At 36.2% G+C, this 25440-nt stretch overlaps 2 pseudogenes; one reads left to right on the top strand and one right to left on the bottom strand.

The window, feature by feature from the left end:
* Positions 1 to 925: 925 nt before the first annotated feature.
* LOC143388147 (large ribosomal subunit protein eL6 pseudogene) lies at positions 926 to 1612 on the bottom strand (annotated as a pseudogene).
* A 6338-nt stretch (positions 1613 to 7950) lies between these two features.
* LOC143386695 (tyrosyl-DNA phosphodiesterase 1-like) lies at positions 7951 to 14537 on the top strand (annotated as a pseudogene).
* Positions 14538 to 25440: the final 10903 nt, after the last annotated feature.

The following is a 25440-nucleotide window of genomic DNA, read 5'->3' as shown; positions in this document are numbered from 1 at the left end:
TGGATCAGCTTATGATCAAACTTATGACTGTGTGGACTTAAATAGAATGTGTTCTCAGGGCTGGAGTAGAGTACTTGCCTAGCATGTGTGAGGCACTGGGTCCGATCCTCAGCACCACATAAAAATAAATAAAATAAAGGAATTGTGTCCATGTACAACTAAAAAAAATTTTTAAAAAGAGAATGTGTTCTCTGATGTTGAAAGGGAAACTTGTCAGTCTTGTTCAAGTCTTCTATGGACTTAATGATTTTATGTCTAACTGCTTTATTATTGATAGAAATGTTGCTATCTCCTACTATTGTTATGGATTTGTCCAATTTTTCTTCTCAGTTTTTGTTTCATGTATTCTGAATTTTCATTATTAGAGATATAAAGGTTTAGAACTGTTTAATCCTCTTGATGAATTGACACTTTATCTTTATGAAATGACTCTCCCTATCCCTGGTACTATTCCCTTTCCTGAAGTCAACTTCATCTGATATTAACATACCTACTTGAGCTTTCCTTTGATCAGAGTTAGTATGACATATATTTTTTCACCCTTTTATTTTTGACCTTTATGTGCCTTTATATTTAAAGTAGGCTTCTTGCAGGCAACACAGGTCCTACTTTTTTTTGTCCAACTTGACAGTATCTGCCTTTTAATTCAACTGTTGAGACCATTTCCATGTAATAAAAATAGTATATGTGGTTAGGTATTATTCTATTATATTGCTATTTGTCTTTATTTGTCTATTTCCATCTATTCTTAGTTCCTATCTTCTTTTTTTTTAATATTTCAGTTATTTAATTAGGTTCTTGGTAAGAAGTTTAGAATACAAATTTTTAAGGATAAACCCACAATGGATCACATGTGGCCTTGGAGCTGAGGAATATGGCTTAGATTTGGGGTAAAATTTGTGAGTCCACAACTTTCTGCACTGCTCTATAATCTTGTCTTTTGCTTGTTTGTGTTGAAGATTGCACCTTCCTGGTATCTGGGCTTCCACACTTCTTCTTGAAGTAAGCATCAGTGAGGTGTTTGGGATTTTCTCGTTGCTGATATCAATCTTTGAAGAGGTGGCAATAACAAATTTCTGGTGTGTTCTCCGCAGAGGAACTTGATTGAGGGAAAGAAGTCTCATCACAAATAGCAAGCCACTACTCAGGTGCTTCAGGAAAACCACTCTGGCCTCTGCGGCGCCCAGTGAGGATGATCAAGATGGTCCAGGAGTGGTGCTGGCTCCCAGTTTCCCACATGCTGACTGGGGGTTTCTTGTGGTGGCTCAACAGCTTTCGTGGCACATCTTCAGTCAGGTGTGCCATTTGGGGAAGCTTAACCACCCTGGAACCACGGTTCTTGTCACCACTGACTGGTAGCAAGAACCTTCTTTTCAGCCTTGGACTTAGCAGCCGAGTACTTCCTCTTGTACGTGGGCTTTCAGAAATACACAGCAGACCTTGAGTATCTGCCAGTTCCTCCCAGGACTGGGTTTCGGCTGCAGAGGAGCTTCCCTTTCTTGGGTTTCTCGTCTGTAGGTTCTCCCTTTTTAACCTTGCCAACAGCATCAGCCTTCTGGGCTCCATATTTCTTCTCCTTAGTCTCTGGCTTCTCAACCTTTTCACATACCATCTTACAAGATGGGAAAGAGCCCTTCTCTTGAATAAAATAATTTATTTCATTTTATTTCCTTTTCTGTCTTAAACTCTGCTGTATTCTCTTATTGGCTACTTTATTAGGAGCCACATCTTCAAAATGTAACTATTCTCAAGTGATATTAACACCACTCAGGTATATAATAAACATCTATATTCCATTTTCTCTTTTCTCCCCCCATAGCTTTATTGAGGTAAAATTGAAGCACAGTAAAATTCACATATTTTAAGTATGCAGTTTGATCAGTTTTGACTTGTATGTAACCACTATAATCAATGTAAAAAGGATTTCCATTAATTTTTTAAATTTGAAATCATGCAAACTGTTTCCTGCATGATTTATTACATTAGAAATCAATCACCTTAAGATATATAGAACCCCACCCCCACATAAACTATTTCAAAATTAATGGCAAATTTATAAATATTTTAGAGGTCAAGGAAGAAAATAAATAAAAAGTGCTTTGAACTAAGTGATTACAAAAACTTAAAATATCAGGATCTCTGGGATGAAACAGTACTCAGATGCACATTTAAAACTTAAAGTACTTGTATCAGAAAAAAGCTAGAATAACAAATTATTTTCAAATTGTGTGGGCAGAAAAAAATAAGAGTAGGAGCAGAAATATATGAAATAAAGAAATAATTAAAATTTGATAAAAATAAACAAGTCTAATCAAGAAAAAAGCAAGAACACAAAAATTAATATCAATGGAAAGAGCTATCAAAATAACCATACCAATGCTAAAATTACATTAAGGTAATATTACAATTGTATGCCAACATATGTGATAGCTTACATATCTATATTAGAGAAGGATCTGTGTGCTGCTGAGAAGCAAGAGTATTTAGTCATTGATGGATGAAATATTCTATATATGTTTGTTAAGTCTAAATTATCAATTGTATTTTTTTAAAACTTTTTTAGTTGTAATTGGACATAATACATTTATTTATTTATTTATTTATTTATTTATTTATTTATTTATTTATGGTGCTCAGTATCAAACCCAGCACATCACACATGCTAGGTGAAAGCTCTACTGCTGAGCCACAACCTCAGCCCCATCAATTGTATTTTTTACTTCCATAGCTTCTTTATTTAGGTTTTGTTTGGAGGATTTATCCAGGGGTGACAGAGGCATGTTAAAGTTACCCAGTATTATTGTGTTGTACCCACATTTTCAACATTATTTATTTGTCCACTGGTATTTGTGATGTTATCATCATTAATTTAAACATTATGAACTGCATAATTCATGATTATTTTTGCTTTAATTGGTCAATTATCTTCTGAAGATATTTAAATAGTAAAAAGTATTTTGTATTTAACCACATAGTTACTATATCTGGTGCTCTTCATTCCTTGGGGAAGATCCAGAATTCCATCTGGTACTGCTTTCTTCTGCCTACGTGATTTCCTTTAATATCTCTTATCAAGTAAATCTCCTCTTGACAAATTCAGCATATAAAGCTTAAAGTCTTAATTATTTTTTAAAGCAGTGCTGGGACACTGAATTGCACCAAGCCCTGAAATTCTTGATTTTACTTTCATTTTTGAAAGATATTTTGTTTGGCATAGAATTCTAGGTTCTTTTATTTTTTTTAACCTCTATTGTCTCCTGACTTAAATAATTTCCTATAAAAAGTCTGCTGTCAACTTTGTTCCTCTTTATATAAAGTGTCTCCCTCACCCATGGTTCTTTTTTTTTTTTAACATTATCATTGGTTGTAAGTTATTTTATTATTATGTGACTGGGTATAGTTTTTTTCCCCCAAGTTTCTTCTGATTGAGTTTCACTGAATCTGAAGTTTATAGCTTTACTTATTTTAGAAAAACCTTCCTTTTACTTAACTATGTTTTTCTGCCCCTACCTCTCTCTCTCCTTTCCAATGGGAGTTCCAATTGCACTTATATTTGTGCAATTTGGCTCCCTGAAGTCATTTCGATCACTGCTATTTATTAAGTTTTTTCTTTCCTCTTTGTGTTTCATGTTCGTTTCTATTGTTTTCAAATTCACTAGTTTTTATCTTTTAAAGTTTGATTAGGACCTTTTAAAATGTTTTCCATCTCTCAATCCTTCTTCTGACTGGATTAAAGGTAGACAGGCACTCTCTCTGTACTACCTCTAAAACTCTTCTATAAATCTAACATTTATTATAAAGACTTTTAAAAAAGAAAGAAAATGCCAAACCAGTCAAACATACACAGGAGCCAACTTAAGGAGCACTCACTGGTCAAATCTGTGAGAAGTGAGCACTAAAATAATTAAATACAGTAATGAGTTATAAATTATTAAAAACATAGAAATCCACTAGTCCACACTGATAACAGAGAGACAGATAAAGAAGAAGTTTCTTGATAGTAGAATGTCAAGGGCTGATAGAAAGAGGCTTTGGGAGAAGAAAAATCATTATTTTCCAACTGTTACAGCAAAACTAGATTGGACAAGAATAATAAATGGATATCAAATCTAGGGAGAAATTCTGACAAGAAGAAGAATATTTGCATTGACTTAAAAGTGTCTTTCCACAGACTACCAATTAGTTGCAATGGAAGACAATAAAAAATAAATGACACAATGGAGAAATTAAACAACATCTTGACTGGTGATGAAATGAATGTCATCTTTGAGACACAAATGGATACTATATGCCTTCAGATGATTACCCAGAAGAAAAGCAATTCATCTAAACAGTATTCTGGCCAGGAAGGCAAGATCCCAGTCTAATCACAAAGTATACCAACTGAGCAAAATGAGGAATGTTCTTTAAAAATAAAGACAAAAAGGTAAGGGGCATACTGTGTTCTACAAAAATATCTATGTTACAAGAAAAGCAAAAAGGGAAAACAAAAAGACTGCAGAGACATTTCAAATTAAAGAAGGCTAAAGAGATATAAAACCAAAAACTAATTCCTAGAGTAAAGGGGGAATAATGTAACCAGAACAACTGACAACAATAGAATATAGATGGTAAATTAGATTTAAATGGAGCATTGATATAAACTTATGAAGTAGATAAGTATGCAGAATTATGCACACTATGGACTGTGGATGAGGATGAAGGTGGGGAAAACACTAACAGTAAGTGAATATGGGTAGAGTGCACAGGTATACTCTATGACTTTTATTTTGCAACTCTGTGTAAGCTTTATTTCCACATGCAGGTCATTACTGAAAAGCCATTCCAGACATTCTGGATCCTATCCCCTTCACATAAACGGTTTTGCTCTCTTATCTCTCTTATTCTTCTTCACTAAATCATTTTGTTAAGCTTAAAAACCTGTTCTTACTTTTTAAAAAACCAAACAAATAAAAAAGCAAATAAGGGCTGGGGTTGTGGCTCAGTGGTAGAATGCTTGCCTAGCATGTGTGAGGCACTGGGTTTGATCCTCAGATCATGTAAAAATAAATGAATAAAATAAAGGTATTATGTCCATCTACAATTAAAAATATATTTTTTTAAAAAAACAAATAAAATATCTACAGCCATTCCAGACTTACTGAAAAACTTACCTATTTGTTGTCACTTTTTATCACTCTCCATTTATCCTCAACCCACTCTAGCCTGGCCTCCAGCCATCACCACATGTTGAAATTCCTCTTGCTGATGTAACCAACACTTTCAGGTTACCACCTCCAACAGATACCCTTCAGTTCTTAAGCTACTTGACCTTTCAGTAGCATTGGTAATGGTGACCATAGTTTCTCCACTAGAACAGCCACTTCCCTGGGTTTTGATCAAATACTGCTGATTTTCTTTCCACCCACTGCCATTCCTAAGTCACCTAGTCTCTTCCTCATCCTCTGAGTGCTATTAGTTACAGTTCCTAAGGTTCTCAGTCCTTCCCCCCCAATCTCTCTCAGTCTCATCCATTCCATAATTTAAAAACCATCTACATGCTGATGACTACCAAATTTATTTCTTTAGTTCACAGTATTCCTCTGAGTTCCATATTCATACAGACCCAATTTATTTTGACATAATGGATTGAAATCTCTCAAACTTAACATAACAAAAATTGGACTTCTAGTCTCCCCCCACCCCAAACACTCTCACCCAGTCTTCCCATTCAGAGTCACCTCCATTCATCCAGTTGCTCAAAAAATATTATGAGTGACATTTTTGTCTTTATGCTTTTCAATGGCTTAATTTTTCCTACTGTAAACACATCTTAGTTTTAAACTAATTAATCAAATCTAAAAACCCAAAACTTTCTTTTGAGTGAAATAAAATAAAGATGTGCTTAACACAACACATAGTACCTATTTTTTTTCTTGCCTTTGATTTTAGTTTTGTGAGTCACTAAATAAAGGTACTAAAACTAAAATTAACATTTATATTACCAGAAGTACTGGAATTTTTTGAAGACATCACAGAATCTGCTTCTATCTAGAAAAAAGGAGAGAGTAATAACATGTAAGTTATCAAGTGTTTTAACAGTGCAAGTTCTTAATCTTGGGGTAAGGGATTTATTTTATAAGAAACCATCTTTATTGAACCCAGCAAACAAGTCGCTCAGCAACTATACTCGTTATTTTACTTTTTTGTCAACATCAATAAGCTACAGATTTTAACAGACCTCAAAACTTTATAACATTGACCAATATGTGTAAACACATATAGTCAATTTGGCTGTACCATATAGATGGTAATCTGTAAGGCAACCTTTCTGCTTAAGACAAAAGCAAGAAATTGTTACAATGGGCTCCATGGCCTTATTTTTATTTTTCCTGATTATAAAAGTAATCCCTGGTTGATATAGAAAATGATGATTTTTTAATTATGAAGAAGAAAAAAAAGTTTTTTAATTCTTCAATAAAAACTACTTTTAGCATTTTGGTCTAGCCTAGATTTTTTTTTTCTTAATCCCTATGTGATTTAAAACATTTGAGAACACACTGACAAAGTCTGAGAACCTGATTTCACCAGTGTATTAAAATGAAGCATTTCCCCACATTGTTCAAGGGCTTTATAAACTTTTGGGGAATAGAACCCTTAGAGCATCTGACATACTTTCCTTCAGTCTGGAATTCTCCAGTCTTAGAGTCCCTGCATTTTCCTGGCTTCTCTTGGCCCTCCCAAATGGCTCCCACTCCATATTCTTCATGGAATCTCCCACCTACCCTTAACTGTTGACATCCCCAGTGTTTTCTCCTCAGACCACTGCTCCTCAAACAAGATTTCTGCAAAATCGTCCTTGGTAATTCCATTCACCCTTGTGTTTTGAGCTACTTGTTATACACAAAGGAGTCCAAAATCTATCTCTAGCCTTCACTTCTCCACCAAATTTCAGTTCCTACATCTAAGAGAGGTAGCAAAATCTGAGATATTTTCACCATCATAACTTCCACAATCAGCATAGCATCTGATGAGTGAATGCAGCTGAAACTCCCACAGTCACCTGAAACTCGGCATGCCCTATAATGAACCAGCTCCCTGTGGACCTGCTCCATCTGAATTTTCTTACTTGGTGGCATCACAGTCCCTCTGGTCTTGATGATCACACCACTGTTTTACCACCACCACGTCCAGTCAAACACCAGGGCAAAATTCATCCCAACATCCCCAAAGTACTCCTACACCCTTCTCATCACAATAGCCTAGCTCCTCTAGTCAAAATGACACCCTGGCTCTTACTGTAACTGCCTCTAGTTAGTCCTTATAAAAGACGAAAGTCGGGAGAGAGTTCCGTTTCCCAGATGGGTTCATCTCCGATCCCGCTATTTTGTCAAATCGATAAATTAAAAAGAACGTTCGCATGCCTGTTTGAAAGAAGCAGGCATTCGAGGTTCTGAGTCTGATGTGGACTTGTTTAACTTTTTATTTTACAGCAGGTTTTTAAAGACTGAGCCCCAGCCGAGCCCGCTCTTCCCGGGACACGGATTTTCCATTTGGCAGCTGCTTTTAATCTCAGCTCATCTTTTCTCTCTCTCTCTCTCTCTCTCTCTCTCTCTCTGTCTCTCTCTCTCTCTCTCTCTCTCTCTCTCTCTCTCTCTCTCTCCACCTTTCAAAACACACCGCTGACCCCTGGGAACCTGAAGCTATGTGAACCCTTATAAAGGGGTTGACCACCTTTCTGTTTCTCCCTCTTTTAAGTCACCAGTAGGTGAGCTGGAAGGGAGAGGAGGTCAGGTCTCCTATCTGCCCCCTTTGAGGAATAAACCTGTCAGTCCCTTCGGAATGGGGGTCTTTAGGACCCAGGGGCAAGATTCCCGGAAGGGGAAGCGGCTGGGCGGTGAGAGGCGCGCAGCGGCGAAGTGCGTTTGAACTGCGAGCAGGCGCAGACGTCGCGTGGGGCGGGGCCGAGGCGGTGGCGGTGGCGGTGTGGTCAGGTACGTGTCTCGCGGCCGCGGACTGCGCGCGGTCTCTAGTCCTACGTCCCGCATCTGCCCCGCTCGCTGTGCGGGGGAGCTGGAGTCTGGAGAACCGCGCGCGTGGCGGCCCGGCTGGAGGCTGACCGCGAGAGAAGCGGCGCCGCCGGAGGACTCCCTTCGGGGTCCTCTGCCCGCAGCCTCGGCTTCCTGCAGTAGTAGCGCCTCTTAGCGGGCGCTCAGCAAGCGCTGCAGAGACCGATTCCTGCCCGCAGGGTGGATGCGAAGCCCCCTCTCGGTTCTGCCGCCCTGGGCCCTTGCGGGGTGCGGTCCCCCACAGTTGTAGCGAGCGCAGGTGGAGCGCGCACCACTTGCGGGAGTGAACCTGAGCTTTCTTGGCTGTTTCCCTCAAAAGGGGGACGGTCACAGTCCACGCCTACCTCCTTCAAACAGGTCCTAGTCCCTGCTGGACCTTCCCGTCAAACCATTCACCATACGGAATTGTAGCCAGCGTAATATTTTTAAAAAGGTAAATCGAGTCAAGTTACTCCCCTTTAATATTGAAGTTCAGTTATTAGCATAAGATGTAGTGTCTTTAACATGCCTTCTTCCCCCACTCCTTTCATCCCAGACCATTATCTTTCTTGCATAAATCCTTCTTCTGATCCTGCAGTTCTATGACCCTGTTCTTACCTTCCACCCTTTGCCGGTTGGGTTCCCTCTCCCCAGAATGCTCTTCACTTCATGTTTTAGCTGTCTGCGTCCGTTTTATCCTCCGGGTCCCACTCATTTCTTCAGAGACTGTTCCTAAGTAAGGTCATCCCTGTAAAATGTGAAGAGTGTGTGAAATCACCTTTGCTAATTAAATTTTTATGTTGTTAATCTCTCTTCCACTCTAGAAGCAAACTCTCCCAGGACAAAAACTGTATATTGTTGTTTTCTTATTCCCAGTGCTCAGTACACAGTATCTGTTCAATAAGCGTGTACTATGTCAATGAATTGGGGTAGGTAAGCACAATGCTTATTTCACAGCTGAGGAAAACGAGGCTCAGCCTTTATCCAATCTGCCCGCTGCACATGAACCACATAGTTTAAGAATTCAAAAGAAAGTAGATCTTACATTCTGAGTAAATTTTCCTGAGATGGCTCTTTTGTTTTTAATAGTCACACAACTGTAGCCACTAAAGTTATTCTTTGAAAGTGAGTTTTGACACCTTAGATACTCCTAGCTAGCAATCCTTTAGAATCTAGAACTCTAGGGGATCCTACATTTAAAAAACAATAAGTAAATAAAAACAAGTTAACTAATATGTCTAAGCCGCTTTAAGTAGAAGTTAAACAGCAGATCATTCTGGATGTCTTTCTTGGAGAACCTGGCATTCAGACCAAGTTAACTGTAACAATATACTTCTAACAATTTTAGTTGTCTCATTTACTTAACCTTGCAGATTAGAAATAGTTCATGAAAATATCTACACTGAGTCTTCACAACCCCCTAGAAGATAATAAAATAGTAGAAATTAACAGAAAACTTTTAGAAAGCAGATATGAGGCTCAAGAGACCTAGACAGAGTCTAGGGTGTCACTTATTACAGGAGCCAGTGGCCCCATCCAAATTGAAAAAGTTGGGTGAGAAATTGGAAAAATGATAGGCACTTTAAATTTTTTTTTTACTTTGAAGTATGAATGTATATTCATTTGAAAATCTTTTGATGTAGAACCAAGGCTTTTTGGGTTTCGTTTTTGTTAAGGAATTGTCTATGTTATATCAACAGAGTAACCACCATCTGTCCTGGTTTACATAATACAACCTACTCAGCCTCTTTCAAACAGCAAAAACTTGAAGGTACCTAACAATCTGAGCACCAACTTGAATTTTATGATTTTTTTCCTCTGGGTTTTGTACTTTGTTAGAAGTGTCACACCACAGAGCTGTCTTTAGTCATTCAGGAAATCTACTTAGCCCTTTACCATTGAATTGACCACACTTTATAGGTAATACCAAAAATACATGTTTCACATATTTTCGTTTTCTGGGAATAAGAAAGTGAAATTAGACTAATAGTGATTTAGAAAATAATGTTTTGCTTCAGTACAAATTCTTCTATAGGTTTTATTAGTTGGATTTATGGCATGGCTGTGAGATAATTATCTCATTAGTTGGGTCCTCATGGTAAGTATAGATAATACACCAACAAAAGTGGTCATTGGCATTCCTTTTGAAGACTTTGCTATGCTTATGCTAAGTGGCTTATCTTTGGGAAAGTAAGACTTAAATGATGACAGAGGTCCCATGGGTACCTGTTCTTGAGTGAATTCCAATTTGACCTTAAAACTTTGAGCAGTCAGAATTATTCTTAAAATTCCTTAAATTGGCCTTAACCCCAAGCACCCAGTGAGTAGAAGTTTCAGAGTTAAGAATGAACATTTTGTTTTATTTTGGAATTTGGCTCCAACCCCCTTTCCTGGGGGATCTAAACAAGGTCTGGATTCTAAGACAAGGGTGGAGGAGGAGATAGTGACTAGGATTTTTGCTATTGTCAACTTCCTGTAGCAATTCTGTTAACATTTACGTGGCTTAACCTCTGAGAGGTGTCATAACTGCTGCTTGTTGCAGAAGCTCATCTGATAAGGAATTTGAGAGCAGCAAAGTCATTTTGCCAATGGCGTGGTGAATGGGAAATGATATTTCTGCCTTTCTGTTCCAGAAGCATGTCTCAGGAAGGCAGTTACGGGAGGTGGACCATATCCAGTAGCGATGAAAGTGAGGATGAGAAGCCCAAACTGGACAAGCCATCAACATCCTCTCTCTACCATGCTGGGCAGGGAACATCCAGTGAGCCACGGTTCAACTGTTCCGAAGCTCGAAAAGCTGCTCACAGAAGGCAGACATCACCTGTGCAATTCAGCAGTGCAGATTTGGCTCCACCTCCCAAAAAGCAGAAAAGTGGTTCCCAAGAAGAGCTAGGCTGGTGTCTCTCCATCAGTGATGCTGAACTGCAACCAGAAACTCAGAAGAAGCAGGCGGAGAATATGGAGTCAAAGAGGAAAAAGACCTCTCCTCTCCCAAAGATAGTGCTGCCCAGATAACTGGAAACCATGGCCTTCCTGCCAGCCACAGGCACAAAAGAGAGGAAGATGAGTATGAGACCTCAGGGGAAGGCCAAGACATTTGGGACATGCTAGACAAAGGGAACCCCTTCCAGTTCTATTTCACTAGATTTAAGCCCAAGTACAACTCCAAAGCCCTCCACATCAAGGGTAAGAATGCGGACATCAGGAGCTGTGGAGTTGGCCTTGTCAGTGTTCTCAGTGAACCAAGGAGGCAGCCTGGAATGATCTCCAGGAACCCTCCTTTGTGGTCCTAACTACTCTAGGGAAAAAAAAATTTTTGACAAGTATGGCTGTAGGCTGGGGATTCAGGGAAATTGAAGCAAATGCATGATGTGACCAGCACAGTATATTTATACAGCAGATGTATGCAATAAGCATAATTCCCCTTCATTAAGGTTAACTTTTTTCTGGTTCATATTCAAGAATAGATTACGTTCACTGTCAGTAATTTTTTTATTTGTCAAATATATAATTGCATATTCAATTTCTTCTGGGTGATATATAATTGTTGATGGATTTAATTCCATACTGTAGCAAATTGGATTCTACAGATTTTCATTTTCAGAATCTTTTATCTAGGTACTTTGAAGAGATAAGATAGTTGTCAGTGTTTTTATCTTGTTTGAGAGAGAGCAACACAGGAAATGGGGAACTCTGCAAAGCTTGGGTTCCATAATAAAAATGAAAAAGACTGACTGTGAGCACCAAGATCTTGTGTGGGTGGGTGACATCATGAGAGGAACTCTGCCTTTATTGTAACCCCACAGTAACTTTATGAGTAGGTGGTCCAGAGTAGATGGTCCAGCAGCAACGATGAACTATAACTGGACAGGTGATGGATCTGCAGTTTAGAAAAACTAAGAACTGTCTGAGATCACAAAGCTGGTAATAGTAAAGCTATGATTTAAATCCAGGCATTCAAGACCCAAGTCCCTGCTAATAGATACACCATGCTGACACATGCCATCACTGGAGGTTGTCTAGAAGGTCTCATAGAAGAGGGGGCATCAGTGGCCTGGCCCTTGAAAGATACTTAGGGTTTGGGAAAAAGGGGCTAGGCATACAGCTCATGGATAGAGTGCTCACCCATTCTGCATATGGCTCCAGGTTCGCTCCTCAGCACCAACAGTTTAGAAGGTGGAGGTGTTGGGTGGAGGCGGGCAAGGATGTATCACAGGTTCTTTTAATTGTGCAGCTCTCCCAATAAGCTAGGAACTTCCTTAATCCATTAAGTCTCAAGTTTTCAATTCTATGTAGGACGATGGAACATAATGGGTTAAGAATATTTTCATGTTCTTTCAAAGTCTTTGTATCCCAGCAGGTAGCTCAATGTCTAGAAGACAGACGTCACTAAGTGAATGTCAGATAAGTGAATGAGCCCACTCTTAGTCCTCAGAGGCCACCTGGGGGTGAGAGCAAACTGGAGCCAGATGTCCCGGGTCAAACCTGGACTCTGCCTTTTCCTAACTGTGTGGCCCTGGGCAGCCTCCTATGGAGACTGCTCTTCCACAGAATAGGAATATCAGACCCTCCCTCAAAATGACTGGGAGGAAGGAGTTAATACACCGAAAATACCAAAAATGGTGCCTGGCGTCTAGGAATCCCTGTGCAGGTGCAGCTGTTAGGATCGAAGACAGTGACGATCCTGGTGTAGTTCATGAGATAAAGTAAAGCTTGAGTGAGTGCCACGTGGAGTCTCATAAAGTGACCAGAGCACCACAGATATGAGTTTAGAATGCTGGGAACCAAGAGCTCTCAGGCTTCGGAGGGAGGCAGTGGGGACTCGGGTGACTACTGGAAGGAGGTAGAGTCAGAAATCCTGGAAAGGACAGGTATGAGTGACTTCAAAAAATGGCCATTCATCTGGTATTTAAGTTGTAGATTTTAGTTTTGTATATATATAATATGTTTATATATATATATATATTAAATAGCATAGGGAAATTTTTCTTGGATTTTACAAAACATTAAAACCTAGCTTTATAATAACTTTACTCTTAACTGTTTTCTGAACCAAATGTTGGTCAGTGACTGTCAAATAATTGTTATAACTAGAGGATTTTTATCTGAATACAAATTATATTTATGTTTTTGTCTTTATAGATATTTTGTCTCCTCTATTTGGGACACTTGTTTCTTCAGCTCAGGTGAGTTTGTGGGTAAAAAAAGACAAATAACTATAAGAAAATATGAGAGGTGGGGACACATGTCAGTCCTATCCAGATCCCTAAGATAGTAAGTTCCTTGAAGCTGGCCTCCCACAGCAAGTTTTAGAATGTGTGGCCATGGACATAGAATACATCATGTGACTGTCACTCTCAGCAAATCATTTGACTCTTGATCAGGCCACAAATTCACTTTGGACTGTCCAGCCTTAAAGACTTCTCTTTTGGACACTGATGATCACATGGGACTCATGCAGCCTTCTGGGAAGGTGTGGTGGAGCCAGTGCAAGTTTGATTTGATTTGGAAAAAGCAAAATTCCCTGCATCTACCAAAAAGAAGTGAGTAGAAGTTAGGAGTTCGCTATATGTTCCATTAGATTTGATCTATAATCTAGAGGATTAGTCTTAGCTGTGTGTAATAGAACACCCAAAGTAACAGTTTAAGTCAACTGAAGAAGTCCAGATGATAGGTATCTGTGGTCTGCATTGGAGCCTTGTGGTTTTCCCTGGACTTACCCATCTACTTTTCTGTCTGTCTGACCCACTATGCTGGTGTATGGCTTCAATCTTCAGAGTCACCTTGTGGTCCAGGATGCCAACCAGGGCTCCAGCTCAATTGTTCGTGTTCCAGGTAGCAGGAAGGAGGAGAAGGAAGAAAGGGTCTCTAGTTTATTGAGCAGGGCCCAGCTACAGGACAATAACCATCTCTAACAAGGCTGCACTGTGGCTTTTGGTTGGCATAACATTATCTTGCCTGGCATAACACCAGGGTTTTGATAGGAAGGAGGGAGGAGAAAAGTAGGCTGCCCTAGGCTCTTCTAGGCAGTGTGTCCCTGGGTGCTGCACAGGTGATTTTAGTTCCCCTCCCTTTGCTTCTCAAAAACTGACGTCAAATGTTACCCCTCGCAGTGTTGGCAGAGTGTAGGCTGTAATCCCTTTAGCACCTCTATGGGTTGAATTGTTCCCCAAAAAGATCTCTTGGTATCCTAAGCCTTAGTACCTCAGAAGGTGACTGTATTTGCAGGTAGTCTTCATTGGAGGTCATTAACCAAATTAAAATGATGTCATAAGAGTGCCCACTAATTCAGTGACTGGTGTCCTTATGAAAAGGGGAAATTTGGACATAGAGATGACTGTGAAGGCAAAAGAATGCCAGAGGTTCCAGAAGCCAGGGGAAAGTATGGAGCAGATTCTTCCTCACGGATCTCAGGAGGAACCAGCCCTGCAGACTCCTGCTCGAGAACTGTGGAACAGCAGGTCTCAGGTGGTTGGTTACCCAGTTTGTGGAAGTCTGTTAGGAGTGTAGGCTGTAATCCCTTTAGCACCTATATGGGTTGAATTGAGTGGCCTCTGAACTCTCAGAAACTAAGGCAGGGATGAAAGAGTCCTCCCTTTCCTCCACTCCCTTAATGCTGAAGCTGTCCAGAGTATGGTAAGGATGAGGAATGACCTAAATGGCAGGTTCAGGAAATTAAAGCTAATTAAAGACAATTAATGAATTTAGTGCTTGTAGACTTAACTGCTTCCTTCTCTTATGCACCAGCAGAATACATCAATAGAGCTGACTGACCATATAAGAAGTATCAGAGAACTTGATTTGCTTTTTTTTTTTTAAAGAGAGAGTGAGGAGAGAGAGAGAGAGAGAGAGAGAGAGAGAGAGAGAATTTTAATATTTTATTTCTTAGTTTTTGGCAGACACAACATCTTTGTTTGTATGTGGTGCTGAGGATCGAACCCGGGCCGCACGCATGCCAGACGGGCGCGCTACCACTTGAGCCACATCCCCAGCCCCTTGATTTGCTTTTATTCTAGACTTATGACAACCTTTCTATTTGATATTCCAGTCATAAGACTTCATGACACAAATTATACTCAATATTAGTTTATTTCCCTTAATTTTATCAGTAAAATCAAATGCTTCTGCTTACATTGAGTGTTAAATTCAAACCAGAAAACAGAAGTTCAAAACCTTGCCCTACAAAATATATATTTTTTAAAAAATTGTTTTATTGTAGTAAAACATTTAATATGAAATGAACCTCATTGACATATTTTAAGTGCAGAAAATACAATTATTTTAAATACTTATATTTCATGTTCAAATTACATCTAGAAAGGGGATTATGGCCCAGGAATATGATCATAATATGACCAGGAATATGTTTTTGTTGTGGTACAAAATCAGCAGAATTTCTACTTATACTTTTTCTGTAACCCTAATGTTTTCAGAAATCAAATAAGTCCTAATATACCTTTTTATAGATTTTTAAGTATAAGATAAAAATAATAAAGGATTTAATTGTTTTCTTAATTCAACATCTTAAATATCTCCTGAATCTGCCTCCTACATCTCCTCTTCCACAATTATTGATCAGTCACCTTCTATAAAATAGTTCACTAGCTTTCTGATTCTCTTTTCTTCTTTTCCACCCTATCTTTAATGCAGGCAACAGAATGTTAATTCACATCACACCTACACTTACGATCATAACTAATATGAGAAAAGTCAAAACTCATTAGCTGACTTAAAAGATCCTTCCCCAATGGATTAATCTGTTATTTTAGCCCTGTTTCTCACTATTTCCCCAACATCAGCCTATTTTCTAATTTTTCCTAAATTCCGGGTCTGCGTATGACTGTTCTCAAATCATCTATCTGCCTGTGGGTTCCTGGTCACCTCAAAGGTGGTTAGTTTTGTGGAACCTTCTCTCCCATTTCCATATACAACTGATTAGAATTTTATAATACCTACATTGTGGAACTACCCATGTTATATTGGGATTATTTGTCTCTGTCTCTTTTGTCCTATTATTCTGTGAGATCCTTAAGTCCAAGAACTATTTAATACTCTTCTCCATTGCTAGTGCTTAGTACCTAAAATTAGAATTAACTATCCATATCACAGCTATGCATAACTAGTCTTGATCTCCCTTATAAAAAAAACTGTAACTCATATAGATCCACTGTAAGTTGAATATCTTCACTTGAGTAACATTTTAATCATTTTGTTAAAAACTGAATATATCATAAAAACCTGCATGTGGACATGTATAGCAGTTTTATTTATAATTGCCAAAATTTGGAAGTAGCTAAGATATCCCCAGAAGTTGAATAGATAAACAGATACATCCAGACAATGGAATATTATTCAATGTTTAAAAGAATTGGGCTTCAAGTCATAAAAAGACATGGAGAAAACATAAATGCACCTTGGTAAGTGAAAGAAGTCAATATACAAAGGGTATAGATTATATATTTCCAATTCCAGAACATTCTAGAAATGGCAAAACCATGAAAAGAGTAAAAACATCAGTAGTGCCAGACTCTGGGGAGTGAGAGATGGGCAAAAAGCAAAGTGGATTTTGGAACAGTGAAGATATTTTGTATGATACAATAATGGTAGATACATGTCAACCTGAATCTGTCCAAACCACAAAATGTACCACATGATAAGTAAACCCTGTGGGGAAATGATGCATTCTGGGAGATAATGATGTGCCAATGCAAGTTCATCAACTAGAATAATTGCACCAGCTTGGTGAGAGATGATAGGAGATTATGCATATGTGAAAGTTGGGATAAATCACTATGCTTTTCTTCATTTTCTTGTGAACCAAAAACTGGTCTATAAAACTAAAATCTCTTTTTAAAGTAACCCCAAATTTATCATCCTTTTTTCCCAACAGTTATGTGTTAGGGTTTTGACTTTATTTCATATAGCATACAATTCAGTAGATTGATATTAAGTAAATTATTAAAAATACAGGGTATTATAGAATTGATTTGGAAGGCCTAATATTGTTTTGGGGTTGGTCAAGGCTACAGTGATCACTAAAAAGAGAAAATTTTAAGTGACATATGTGGAAGGGAAATGGTATTGGAACAATTCAGATAGTTTCCTAAATGGCAATATCTTCCAAAGAAAGAAAAAAAAAAATGGGCACAGGTGAAGCAGAGCACCACTTACATTTTTTTTCTATGAAAATATGAGAATGGTCTACCAATTTTATTTCTCTTATCTATTCTGTTTATTAAATATATTTAATCTTTAGTCTACCTTTAGGATAGGTTTTATAGTTTCTCAACATGAATCTTCTGCTCAAACTAAATTGGTTTGTCTCCTCTTGTCTACGTACTTTTCTGGTAGGTTTGTTTATAGAATCCAAGTTATTCAAATAAACTGGATGCCTCCAAATTTACCTATCTTAATCTGATAAATCCTCAAGCTATAGGTGAAATCTCATATCTTTATAAAGATTTCCTTGATGAGGTCAACTAGCATTGCTAAACTACTCTTCTTAACTGGTGCTGAAAATATTTTTCTACATTTATTTGAAAATTGAATATGCACCGTCTAATGTTCTTTCCAATGTTGGACTCTTTAAAACTTTAAATTAGTTTTGTATTTACTTTTCACATGTTTATGGTGTCTTTTTCTCAAGTGGATTTAAGCTACCTTAGAGTTATAACATGGAACTGTTCTTGTTCTGTTGCCCCTAACAGTATACCTTAAAAATAGTAGGTTATAAGCATATTTACTGATTTGAAATGAAAACACACAAATTGATTAATTAATAAAAATGCTTAGGTTTATTTTCTTACTTAACTTTAAATATCATATTATTAACTCAAACAAAAAAATATACAAGAAAGCTAATCATAAAATAATTGTCCTTTTTCAGTATAGAATGTGTTTACCATTGTACTTCATCAATTAAATTTACATTTACTTTGTAAAATTCAGTAGAAAAGAGCACATTTATTTTTGTGTCAGAAAGTCATAATTGCACTTTCTTTACTTACATTGGTTTATTCCCATATATATTATACTTTTAAATAAAAAACTATATACTTAATCTTTCAAATGAAATTAGCCAGTTATCTCCTAAAATTTGTGTAGTCCATAAATAGTAAACTGTTCTTACTTTCAATAATCTACTAGAGATATACCTATGGAATGAAAACACAAAATGAACATAAGAGAAAGGAAAAGTGTATGGTATATGCATCACATGTGTTAAGGTAACAGAAAAAACATGGTAGTAAGTTGTATTAGATTCATTTTTATTATTCAAATAATATCAGGCAAAGAAGTGTCTAATCATTAAAACATTATTTTTAATACTATGTAAATGCATTGCATTGTGTATTAAATGACTAAAACATATTTCATCACCTATCTCATTAACATACTATACATTTTATCACCAATTCTTCTACGTCCTTTTTCAAAGCTACTCTAGAACTTTAATATACCAACTCTATATATAAGTCTACATGCAGTATATAAGCAAAGCTGGGAAAAGTCCATGGATTCAAAGTGATTTGTACCAACATTAGATAAATAAACAAAGAAGGAAAGAATATCCAAAGAAGAAAAATATGAAAGAATAGAGGAAAGGAATCTGGGATATAGTGCAAATCAAAATGGCGAAGAATTGTTCATCATCTCTGAAATAGTCAAGTCTTGATCCATTCCAGAGGAACATATATTTTAGGCTTAGTTCATGCAGCTACTAAGGAAGGATGAAAAGACTACAGATGTGCCTATGAAGTTTATAAAAATGTACATCTGTTTTGATAGTTTCCTTCACATTTTATAATACACATCTTATTTGAGAGGTAGAATTTCATCTTTTTCTTGTGTAACATTAAAATGAATAAAAATTCTTCTAATGCCAAACCATAGTTCTTCTGGCCAACCTTTCCTAGGGAAGTGCTTGTTCTTTTGACATTCTGTCAGTGAAATATGAGGCGTCATGTTATGTCTTGCCTGATGAATAATGATAAAGATGACGGCAAATCAATGCCGCATGTGAACTAACTTGTTAAAGGCCAAATACAAATATCAAATTACTAATAAAAAATACAATAAAGTTCAACACTAGCAAAAGCTTGCCAATCTCTAATTGCCATAACAAAGCAAAGCACCAGTTTTATACTTAATTACTATTCAATGCTTCCTAGCATCATGACTATAATAAAATGTATATATTTATAGTGAAGAACTAATACATTTTAACACTATTTTGTCTAACTGAAGATGCATATTGATGAGAGAGAACATTTAGCATTGTTACCATATTATTGAATTAACAATTAAATATTTTGTTATTTGGACAATGCTTTGATAAGTTTTGGTATTTAGTATTGTAAAGAAAGACTGGTCCAAGAAATGCTTAGAAAGAAAATTGCTGATTTCTAAACACTTAGAAATTATACTAAAAATTGTAACAAAAACTAGAGACTATATTTTCCAGATCACAGTTTTTATCAGCTAGGAATTGTGCCTAAATCTACTCCTTTCGCACCTACCCACTTTCATCGTCTTATTTTACTGCTTTAGCATTTTTATATCATATGATTTCTAGATCATATGCTATGATATCTTGTATGTGATCCACCTGCAATCTCATGTCCTTCAGCATCATGTTCTCCAATCCATCATCTGTATTCAAAAATCAGAATTTTCCTATGGCATTAAGGATTCAAGATGAAAACTAAGACTCCATGTCAGATGTTGTCATACAAAATGTAGGTTAAAGCTCATAAAACCACATACAGAAGCCACCAATTGCTGAAGGATGCAGACAAGTAATTAAAATAAAGTGCTGAGGGTAGGGCATGGAAGCGGGTGGTACTGAATAGGGGCAACTAAGAGAAAAGCAGATACCTCTAACTAGAATAGGGCAGGGTTTCCAAAGGAAGACCAATGGAGCTATTTCTACTCTCATTTTCTCATCACACATAGTATTAATTTTAATTTTGTCTTTCCCCACAGAAATTTCTTTCCATTTGTTCAAATAGTGACCTTAGTATTGTTTCAATGCAGCTATTGATTAACGACCTATTTCTAGTACATAAGATCCATTAGATCAGAGACTTATTTCTTGTTCTCCTTTGTCCTTACTTTTTGCTCTATATCTGGCATCTAACAACCACCCAACTTGGCAATGTTCTTTATGAAGAAATGATTCAAGATTCACGGCAATATTCTCCAGCTATCAGCTTTTTGAAGACTTACCTGCTTACCTGGCATCTATGATTATTCCTTGGGGTAGACAAATTATTATTTTGTATACAAAATTCCCCAAGAGCTCATTGTACAAAATCGTGTGTGTCAGAGAGAAAAAGACAGAGACAGAGAGACAGAGAGATGGAGATGGATAAGTGTTGTGAAGGGGGTTACTATCTAGAATGTGCTTTCTATCTTCCCCTCTGGGTCACAGGTCAGTTTTCCCTAGTAATTGTACATTTATCTTGTGTCTCCTATGTCTCTTCCAAGTACAATGCTTAGCACTTATTATACTTGATAGAAATATTTGTGGATTAAATTATCTATTATGATGTTAGAAATAAAAGTGTCATAATCTGTATATCTCTGTAAGTAGTATAACTGCAGAATCCTTGATGGATAGAAGTAAAAATTATCAAAAGCAAAAAATTAATTCTAAAGTTTCTGTACTTTGAATATGAAGAAAACCTCATGCCTAAATTATGAAGTTTTCACACTAAAATATAAAAAGATTCTATAGAAGTTCTCATCTGTGAAATAGTCAACGTTAATTTCATGAATAGCAGACAACAGCCTGAGTCTAATAATGTTTCCTTTTTGGTAGTGTGAGGTTTGCACATTAGAAAACACCAAAATGTAAAGATTATATGCAAAGGAACAATATCAGCCTCAGCTTAGTAAGTTTAATTTGTTCTTTTTGCATTGACTTTAAATATGTTTTCATCACAAAAATTGAAATAAAACTTACAATATTCTTTGAAAAAAAAAAAAACCTAAAATAGAAGTAAATCTAATTCTGCGGTTAGTATTATTAACTGTTTAAGACCTAACCATTACTTTGAGCAAGAATGACTTTTTTTCAGCAAATACTAGGTAAAGTGATAAAAATTCAAAGGTAAATAAGGACTAAAATACATCCTAAATAGACTTCAAATATACATATGAATACATATACACATGCATGTAGATATATACATATACATGTATATGGTCAACAAATATAATTTACCTACTTAAAAAATCAAGTTGATATTAAAGAAATCTTTAAAAAGGGATTTTTTAATATCATGCATTTTGGATGAATATTTAAACAAATTAAAATCCCCTTAAGAAATAAGTTTTTGCTTTATATCTTGATATTCTGAAAATGATTTTGTCAAAAGATAAAAGTCTGCAATAGCATGTGTTATTTCATTATCAAATTAGTATTTCCAATTCTACTGCTAGATAAAACAAAATCAAGTGATAAGTTTAGTACTCACTTTGATGGAATTAGTTTTATTTTAATGAGTAACTGGCCTTATTATATTGTATATATATTTCAAGTAGACTCAACAAAAAAAGAAAATAGAAAGAATTCCAAATTACCCATAATTTTTGTGTGATCTGTGTTTTCAATTTTATGCTTATAAAGTTTTAATAGCACAGCTTTCTCTTCATATTCATCTTTTAAATTTCATTCCCTCATTTTGTGATGATTCTGTTAAAAATGCAGACTGTAAAATTCTGTGTGATAATCTTTTCTTATGGAATATGTATCTTTGCTTTTCCTTTTCTTTTGCAGTGCTGGAGATTGAACCCAGGGCCTCACACAGACTAAGCAAGAGCTCCAACACTGAGCTACACCTTCAGCCCTTATAGGTCTGCTATTTCTTTGCTCACAATTCATGTGATACTAACACATTTATACCTTGAGGTAAATTATTAATTTTTTTAAGTTACGGAAAGAAAGCATGTACCCTTAGCTGCCTATTTCATAGGTCAATATATTTCTAAAATATATAAATGATAATAATATGAACATATATGGGCACTATAATCCCAGAGAAATAAATAAAGTCCTTTGGAGGGAGAAAAAGACATACAAAAATATGTGATGAGAGTGTGTGTGTGTGTGTGTGATGTGTGATGTGTGTACATGTATACATACTATGTGTGTGTATATATATTTATATATATAATACATGTTATATCTATACAGATGTGTATATATATATATATATATATATATATATACATATATATATATACATATATATATATGGGAAAATAATATTTTTGAAAGAAAACAAAAGCTATGACATAGAAAACAGTTATGAAAAGTACTCTGGGAACCTCAGAAGATTTAGAAAACAGATAGAAAAAATGATAAGTACATACATATGATATTTATTTGAACCAAGACAAGATTTAAATCTATCATTCAAATAAACTGATATATATATATATATATATATATATATATATATATATATATATATATATATATTTTTTTTTTTTTTTTTTTCCTAAGTAAGGAAAATTTATGCAAAGAAAAACTGTCTGTATTCTCTATTTTTGGTTACATAAAGGTCTAGTCAAAATAAACAGTGACCTAGGAATTATAAGAAAGACATAGGATTTATTCATACAGAAAAAGAGAATATATTCTTTTGACCTGTTTTTTTTTTCTTTCAAATAAAAAATTATCTGTGTCTGTGTTCAAAATCAATTAACACTTAAGCTTACAGAGGACACTAACTCTTGTTAGATGTTTCAAAAGAAAGAATCAGAAAACTGATCACATTTAAAGGTCCTCAAAGGAAATTTTCTAACTTAAAAAGGTTTTGTTACAGAGTGTGCATTGGCTTGAACCTCTTTTATTGTCCCTGCCCCTAAATTCCCATCAGAGCTGATGATTAAAATTCTACCCACTGCCCAGGTCCCTACAATTATCCCATTGTGATGGCGCTTTACCGTGGCGCCCTGTTATGGCCAGACATCAAGTCATTAGAGAACTGCAAGGGATGATGAGGAAGGTTATTTTAATTTCCTTTTCAACCCTTCTCAGGAGTGGCTCTTTAGTTCAAAGAGCTGTTGGTACTTGCTTTCAAACTAACAAGCAATATTATAAATGTAGGCTGCATTATCATGATTGCAGACAATCTGAGGCACTTGAAGGCCAAGGATTCACAGTCCTCAATATGTGCTGTTTTGTGTATATCAGCTAAAAATACACGGACAGTGCAAACAGGAAAGAGGGAAAATGTAATGAACAGGGTGGGAGGGGAGCTAAGAAAGAACAAGAACTCAGGGCAAAAGAGAACAATAGAGAGTGGAATGCAGCCTGGTCCATTTTGTTGGTATATAAAATACCATTTACCCATTCTCTTGCTGTTCCACTGCATAGTGTTCCAGCTCTGTGCCAGGAAGGGGCTGAACTGGGGGAGGAGATAGAGGGACATTGGCCCAAGTTGATCCATTGTTTTTCTGTGGTTTAGAGGAGTTTTTATTTTTCTTCTTTTTTCCACCTTTCCCACCTGGAAATAATAATGCATTTATTCAGAGATGGTGAATATCAGAACAAACAGGCAATATCAGGTGGAAAGATGTATTTGTTTTCAAAATACCAGAATCACTATGTTAGAGATGGTAAAAGCTATAAACAATGAAATGATACAATCAGAAACACATTTTTATAAATCACTCAAAATGATATTGTTTCTTTCCCATTGCATTAACTGCAGAGCTGAACAAACCAAAAACATGGCTGCTGTATCAAAAGAACATTTATTGATTTATTCATGTCTGCTGCCTCCACGTTTTCATTGTTAGAGGAAATAATGGTCCATAACAAATTCTTTTAAATGTCAGATTTTAGTGCGTTTAAAATGCTCTTTTGCATAATCTCTCTCAGTGGAAAATACAGTGTCTAAGGATACAGGCTTAACTTTTCCATTAGAATTTGCTCAATTTAAGTAATCCAGGAGAGTAACATTTTTCTCTCAAAAGTCACTGATAAAAATCAATCAAGTACAATCTGGAGAATACCTCTCACAATGATACATTTCATAGACTTTTTGACTAATAAATGGCACAATTACTTTTGCATATAGTGAGAATATTTCCCAGATGTTTTAACTATCACATTTTGTAAATTCCAAAAAGGAGGAAAAATTAATGATAACATAGTGATCAGTTTCAGTACTATTTGTTACATGAATGAATTCATGCACAAATATTAGCAAAACATAAATGAAGGGTGTATGAGCCATATCTGAGATTACATGATGCTTAATGAACTATAAAAATAAAATTCATCATCTGCATAGTGCTTTACTTTTTAAAATCAAGTAAATAAAGCTTTTTCATAAAAATGGACCTCAGTTTGATGCAGAATGAATACTTCTTGAGCAAAATGAAAATGACCTTTCAGGGGTGACTCGGTAACTTCCAATAATCCCACCTCAACTTATAGCTAAATTTTAAGCATAGGATATTTGTAGCAGGGCTATCTAGCCATTTAGATCTCACTAAGAAGTCAATCCATCCTCTTTCTTCTACAACTGCTGAGTCAGATTATGCAATTTGGTAATAATGTATTTGAGTGCCAGAAAGTGATAAAACTCTTAAACTAGACACTAAAGCCAATTATTGAGTTGTGTACAGTTTCCACATAGGATACATAAATATTTAAAAGAAGATCCCTACAAACAAAGTGCTTTCAGCTTTCCTCTCACTTCTATTCTTTGACAGGACAAAAGATATTAAGAGGAGGGTAAGAAAGTGTCCTCTGATTAGTGAGTAAGAGTTTGGTTTCTGAGCTCGAAATTTAACTCCTCACTCAAAAGGTATTGCCTTAACTTACATACATGTAAAAGAAATATGAACTTATTCCAATTTTTTTCTTTGGTACTTGGGATTGGACCCAGGAATGCTTTACCATTGAGCCACATCCCCAGCCCTTTTAGTTTTTATTTTGTGACAAGATCTTGCTAAGTTGTGTAAGGCCTTGGTAAGTTGCTGAGGCTGGCCTCGAAATTTGTGATCCTCCTGAGTTGTTGGGATTATAGGCATGCAAAAGTTACTACTTCCTTGAGTTGTCATGAGGATTATAAGAGATACTGTATATGAAGTGCTCAGATGCACAGAAAAACTCAATAAATGCCAATCATAATTGCTTTCTCCTGTCTTCTCTTCCTCATAGCAAAACCAGTTTCACTTGTTTTCTGAAGTCTTACTTGTCAGAAAAGGCCTCATATTCAGAATAAAAATAATAATAAGCTTGCTCGGTTATAAGTATGTAATTTTTGTTTTTAAGGTAAATGAACCTCAATTCCTCATTTTCTTAACCCACCAATGACTAAGGTCTATTTCCTTTTTACAGGATCAGAACTATATTTCAATGATTGAGAGAAGAATGCTTGAGTTATTT

This window comes from Callospermophilus lateralis, unplaced genomic scaffold (assembly GCF_048772815.1).
Source record: "Callospermophilus lateralis isolate mCalLat2 unplaced genomic scaffold, mCalLat2.hap1 Scaffold_79, whole genome shotgun sequence".
In the NCBI taxonomy this organism is placed as follows: Eukaryota; Metazoa; Chordata; class Mammalia; order Rodentia; family Sciuridae; genus Callospermophilus; species Callospermophilus lateralis.
Note: the sequence above shows the minus strand (reverse complement) of the source record. Positions and strands in the feature narration are given on the sequence as shown.